This window comes from Dermacentor andersoni, chromosome 4 (genome assembly GCF_023375885.2).
Source record: "Dermacentor andersoni chromosome 4, qqDerAnde1_hic_scaffold, whole genome shotgun sequence".
Classification (NCBI taxonomy): domain Eukaryota; kingdom Metazoa; phylum Arthropoda; class Arachnida; order Ixodida; family Ixodidae; genus Dermacentor; species Dermacentor andersoni.
The window spans coordinates 120,648,290-120,654,744 of NC_092817.1; positions in this window are offsets into that span (position 1 = coordinate 120,648,290).

Consider the following 6,455-nt stretch of genomic DNA (forward strand, 5'->3'; position numbering starts at 1 on the left):
CAACAGATATGTCTTAGAGGCCTGTGCAATTTTGCTTTGTTTGATCTTGGTGGCATATGTCGCTACGAGATGGCATCGAGGTAAATCTTGCTCCGCGTGTAATACGCGTTGGTAAAGCTTCGGAGCAGTTGTTCACATAGTTTACTGAAAATGCGAAATTAACCTACATATTTTGAGCTTTGCCTGCAGATTTGCCATAGCCTGCCCATTATTCTAACTGAATATAAACCAGGTGCCGTGTATAGAGTCGGGTACAACTTAGGAAAGCCGGAGAAACCCCACCCAGATGACCTAAGTGCGGCAGCCAACTGCCTCCGCCACTGTATAAATAGTGTCGCTCAAAAGTCCCGCCCGCTTCGAAGCGCGGGCGACCATGTTCTCTTTCGGCGGGGTCAGCGGCCGTCCGGCTCATGACGGCCTTTCATGGAGGCTCGTGTGCATCCGCCTTTGAGCAGCAAATGCCGCGGCCTTCTAAAGTTGCGCTGGGCTATAGTTGATTAAGGACACCGGAGAAACCAAGTGCTATATGACAAAATAAAATAAACAACAAAATTGTATTGAGTAATTTTTGCAGCGCTTCTGTTTACACCAGGAACACGAAAGTTTCCCCACAAATTGCACATGACGTACGCATTATTTCAACTGAATTGGAAGCTAGTGCCTTCTGCAATTGCCTAATGACTTTGGGGAATTGGCAGTGAGCTCGACCACTGGAAAAGCTAGCGCCACCGTCGGCGTGACGTAGCATGAGGGATCACGTGGACACAGCGGCCACGTCGGCTGCTTCGGAAGCGCCGAAGCGAGCTGAAAACGAAAGTTTAAAGTCCCACCTGCGCCGCAATTCTGATTAAGTGGTGAGGCTTTACCGCCTTGGGTGTCTGCTTGACTACATCTGAAAGTGCTATAATAGGTAGTGGCTGCCTTTGGAGGCGTGCAGCATGGTAGGCTACTGCTCGGTGCCGCAATGCCGGACGCACGCAGCGGAGCCTGGTGCTAGCCTTATTCCCTCGTAGCCACAGGGGAAGGAGCTGCGTGAAGCTTGGCTGGCGAAACTTAGAGCCGGCAGACAGCCATCGGCTACAACTCGGCTATGCAACAAGCACAGACACGAGGAACATTTCTGCTACGGCACTGGGACTGCGCGATGTTCGGTGAGTAGCAGAAAACGCGCACTGAGACGCTCGCACGCTGCCCGGCTAATGTCATGGCGGTTTTTTTCTATGAACTTGTTGATGCTAGATACTGGCAAGTTCACTGGAACGGAAAGGGAGCGGTAAGACGCACATTAAGAAAAGGCACGGCATATGGCCATGTTTGTGTTATGAATTAATGCATTGCATTACGAAAATCAAGCAGGGAGAAATCGCAACCTGAGAAGACCGATAAAGATACAGTGCGACGCAACTTGAGAAATAATATTGAAATGTCCAAGAATTTAGAAGACAAAAAAGATTGAATTGTCGTGACGGCACATCCCAGTCGCCGTAGCTTGGCTTCGATGTCTCTATAACGGAATTATTTTTGAATAGTTCTGATAGCGTCCACGAAACAATGGTTGCTAGTGTACTGTCAAATGCGCATATGCTGCGGCCTAAAACTCACGGCATGGGGCGAAAACGCGCTCACAGCGAAAGCAAAACATTCTGCGCGGACAATGTCCGCGCACAATGTTTTGCTTTCGGTCGCTGCGAACCCATGCGATCGCTGGATTAAGGTTCCATTCTGTTATGCCCCATTTGGTTATACAGACAGCCCACTATAAGAACATATTAACGCGACAGCGTTAAGGAGCGCGTGTCGCAGAAAGCTCGTGTCACGTCTGCGTCGGCGGCGTTGGCCATGAGCGATAAATCCCGGGAGGCACTTCATGAATAAAGAAACAACTTGCAAGATGTGCTGGGTGGAAATCGAACCAGGGTCTCCGGAGTGTGAGACGGAGACGCTACCCCTCAGCCACAAGTTCGATGCTTCGAAGCGGTACAAAAGCGCCTCTAGTGAATGCGGTGTTGCCTTAGAAACGTGCGGTAGAAAGTTATACTGCGGTGTATATCGGTATTTATGAGCATGTAACTTACAGAAGTCGCAGTTTCACGAGTAGCGAAGTACGTTTCCGCTACATTTCTTCTGCGCTCTGCGCACACGCAGAGCCATCTTGCGGCAAACACAGAAGACCCCCTCCTCGCAATGTTTCACATAGTTTACTCTCAGCGTTTGCCTACCTTTCACGCAAAAAGCCGGTTCGGGAGACTCCATCGCGGCGACCGCGCGCAGTGGCGTTCACGCACTGTACATATTCGGTAGAGAGATAGCGTCTGTAAACGATTCTGTGTTTTCAGTTTGCCCAAGATTATTATATCGCCAGTCAAAAACTTCCTTCGTTTTGTGAGTACCAGGAGAGCTGCCGCGTGGTGTTTTTATTGAGCGCCGTAAGCGAAACCTATGAGGAGCGTGCCGCATGATCCCTCATACTACGCAAGTGAGGCGCTTCCGACAGGTGGCGACTCCGTAACTCCTCGCCGCCAATAGGGCGAACAACGGTAGTATGACACTCTGGAATCGCTGTAATTAAATATTATAGTTATTACACATCAAGCGCTCGTCACTCACGACATGCTTCCGACTTCAATGAACTCTAGACGCCGTGCATATATATATATATATATATATATATATATATATATATATATATATAGACTACCGGGGTCATTCTTGTACTAAGACGTAAATACTCCAGAGAGTGCACGTGAAAACGGCGCCGCGGTTGCTCAATTGGCAAAAGCATCGCACACGTAATAGGAAGAAGTGCGTCCGTGTCCCGCCTGCGGCCAATTGTTTTTTCATCCACTTTCATTTCCATTTAATTATCCTTTCTTTAATTCGCTTAGTAGGTACAAGTAATTTCCCGTATGTTGTCCTTGTTGGCTTCTTGTGATATATATATATATATATATATATATATATATATATATATATATATATATATATATATACACATATATATAAAGGAAAGATATACAGTTTTCATTTGTTTGATCCCCAATTAGCAAATATGTATTACCGACTATGTTCTCGCGGGTACGAAATCATCAAACAGCGTTAGTTGGTGAAAATGTTTTTGGTGCTGCGGCATGACGGCATTGCGGAAGCGTGAGCAAGCGATTTTTCGGTGTGCTTGATAGTGCAGTGATATTTGGCTCACATGTTCGCCGTCGCCTATACGACAGATCAGCAACGTTTTCATACCATGTTCAAGAAGTGTTTCAGGGTCACTTTAAGCTAGGGTCGAGGGAATGTAGTCACGCATGTCTGAAGTTTGGCTGATGAAGTTTACACAATTGTGTGAACAGCTTCAAAGTAACTTCACTGACACAATTAACGAGCTTGCTTTGAGCGTTAATGATTTAGAAAATCGGCTGCGTAGAAATAGCATCACCTTACACGGATTACACGCAGTGCCACATGATATAATTATCCTGATGTCAAACGTGTCTTTGTGCTTCTCGGATTTACTTAAGGTACAGTGCCCATGTGTTGGAAAGTTGCACAGAAATTGTAATAACCGCGGAACTAACGCATGTGCTGTGATAATGAAATTGCTAGATTTATTCATAAATTACAAGTACTTCAGAAATTATCCAAACTCAAAGACACTAACTAACTATTAGGGAATATTTCTCGAACCGTGTCTACCCAATTGGTAAGAGCCTGTGGGATTCCTGCACACACTTTAATGTTTCATAAACGATTCTTCTGTGCGCATACGCTTAAGCCATGCGATTATTGATAATGTACGGTATAACTAAAATGAATACACTAACAACTTTACCAAAGCAAGTGGGCAAGGTGTTTCCGCCCTTATTCCACTCGTAACACTAGATGAAACCTTCTGAGAGACAGAAACATAAGGGAGAAAATACAGAGGGGTTAACCAGACGCGCATCTGATTTTCTACCCTGCGCTGGCAGAGTGGGGATATGGAGATGAAAACAGAGAGAGGGGAGATAGATAGCACAGTTTTGCGAATATTGGAAGGTGCGCATCTAGACTATAAATGGTCGCAAACAGCTGTCGACTTAAGGTACTGCAATAACGCTTTCGAGGCTTTCTGTCCCATCGACACACACAGCCATGGTTCAAAGATCTTCATTTCTGAAAATGGTCTACAGTCCAGCCGGTTCGACGCAGAGGTTCGCGCTCGACGTTGTACCGGGGTCACAGGCACAAAATGCGTTCAACAGTTTCTGTTGTTCCACAAGAGTCCCACAAAGGTGTTTCCCCCATTCATATGTGGAACGAGTAGGCCTTTGTGAATGTCACCCGCACCCATGGGCGGCCCAGCAATGTCGCCCCAGAGTGGGAAGCTTTTGATGGCACTTGAAGCGTTAGGGAGCGATCAAGTGTATGAAAATGACATTTCTGGAGGTTGGGACAAGACCAATGTTTGTTTGTCGTAGCTTTAGCCACAAAGCGAGGTTTTCTTGGAGCGTCGGTTCTGAATAAGGGGATCGCAACTGGTCGCGCTCCTACATGGGTGGACCGGACGGTCTCGTCAGCAGTCCGGTCCGCCCATGTAGCAACGCCTGTGTGCCCAGGCAGCAACGAAAGCTTCTGACTTCACGTAGCACTGTACAGGTGCTCAATAATATTACGAGATGCCTGCTGAACAAGCTTATTGACTTCTTCGTGCTCATTTCTTGTCACCCCCCTCATGTTATAGGAGTTACCGAGACATGACTACACGGTGGCCTTCGCGATGAGGAAATAGCACCCTCCGGTTTTAACTTTGCAAGAGTTGACAGGAAACACTGCCGAGGACGCGGTGCGGCCCTCTTTCTGAAAGCTGACCTCATTATTCTCTGACTGATGCTCCGGTCGAATTAGAAACACATTGACGCAAGATTTAACTCGAAAGGAAATCAAATCAGCAACAATCGGCGTTTTTTATCGTCCTCCAGGTTCGCCTCTTGCGCTATTATACAGAGTACGCTCTTTCAAACGCGCATATTCTTCTCCTCAGTCATGCTGATCGTGGGACGTTTTGATGTGCCAGGTAGATCGTGGTCATCACTAGCACCAATTGGTTATGAAGTCTGCTGATCGAAGAAGCTTTTTAAGATTTCAAACTCTACTGATCTGAAACATAGTAGAGGAATCAACCATAAGTCAGTCAGTTCGAAATCTTTCTTTGCCCCTGCCGCGTAGATAGTTGTTTTGGATGTGATTTTACCGAAGGTATTTCGGATCATAGAACGGATCCAGTTCGTATTTCCTTTCCTGTACCTAAGCCGAGCATATCGTACACCACATTTCCCAGTTTTGCCCACACGGATGGTGATTCTATTATTGTTGCACTGACTGACTCATATCGATATGTACGACTGAGTGCTGTCAATTATGATAATGACTTACTTTTATTTCTCAAAAATATTATTGGCTGGTGTGTTGAGCGGTTTGTCCCTGTTAAAACTAATAACAAATTGAAGCGGTCTGCGCTTGAGTACTGTGTCGAGAAGCATCGCCTATCGTATTCTGCAGAACCGAAGTTGTCGTCTTCTGCTGTTGTAGCTTTGATAACGCAACGGTTGTGTATCGATATCCGTGTAGTCATGTCCAGCTCAAAGGTCCAAGAACATTTGATGACCTTCTGAACTTTCTACAGACCTCAGTACCAAGAATTACACCGAGAAGACAGCCAGGTGGCAGAACAGAGCAGCTTGATTCTCGTAAGCTGAGTGAGCATCTAGAGTCGTTGCCCTAATCTGAATGTGAAGATAGCTTCATATACAAGCCCTTGGGAACCGTCAATCATGACTGTGAGGATGGTGAAGAACCAATTACCGCAGTTCACGGCAACCTACTTCCGCATAATCTGACTACCGTGGAACACAAGCCCCAGAAAAAGAGCTTCAGTCAGGCAGTGTATTTGGTGTCGTCAAGCTTATTGTATGCCCCCATTAAGGTAGATGGCATCGAAGTGAAGGCTCTCGTTGACAGCGGAGCTTCGGTATCAATTATCAACAAGGCTCGAGTGGATGCCGGTCGTCTGCACACTGGTAGAACATTGCGTGTCCAAGCCTACGATGGGTCAGTGACCATGCATAGTGAATGGGTAACCCTGGCTATTGAATTTCAAGTACATACTATTACCAGTGACGTATTGGCAATTCCCAATGTCTACTATGATTTTCTTTTGTCCCGCCCAGACAGAAAAAAACTTAAGATAAACCTCTACTCGGCCGACAACGTAATGGCCGAAGACACGATAAGTACAGAAGATCCTGGTGAAGAACCTTGAGTATCAAGGCTACTTTTTCACCAAGGAGACATCAAGGCAAATTACCAAGAGCTTACATGCATGGAATCCAGCAATGAAATCACATGTCGTTCCTTTCGAGCTCGCAGATAAAACAGTGGTTCGTAGAACACCCTATAATATGCCCAGAGGTAAAAAGGTG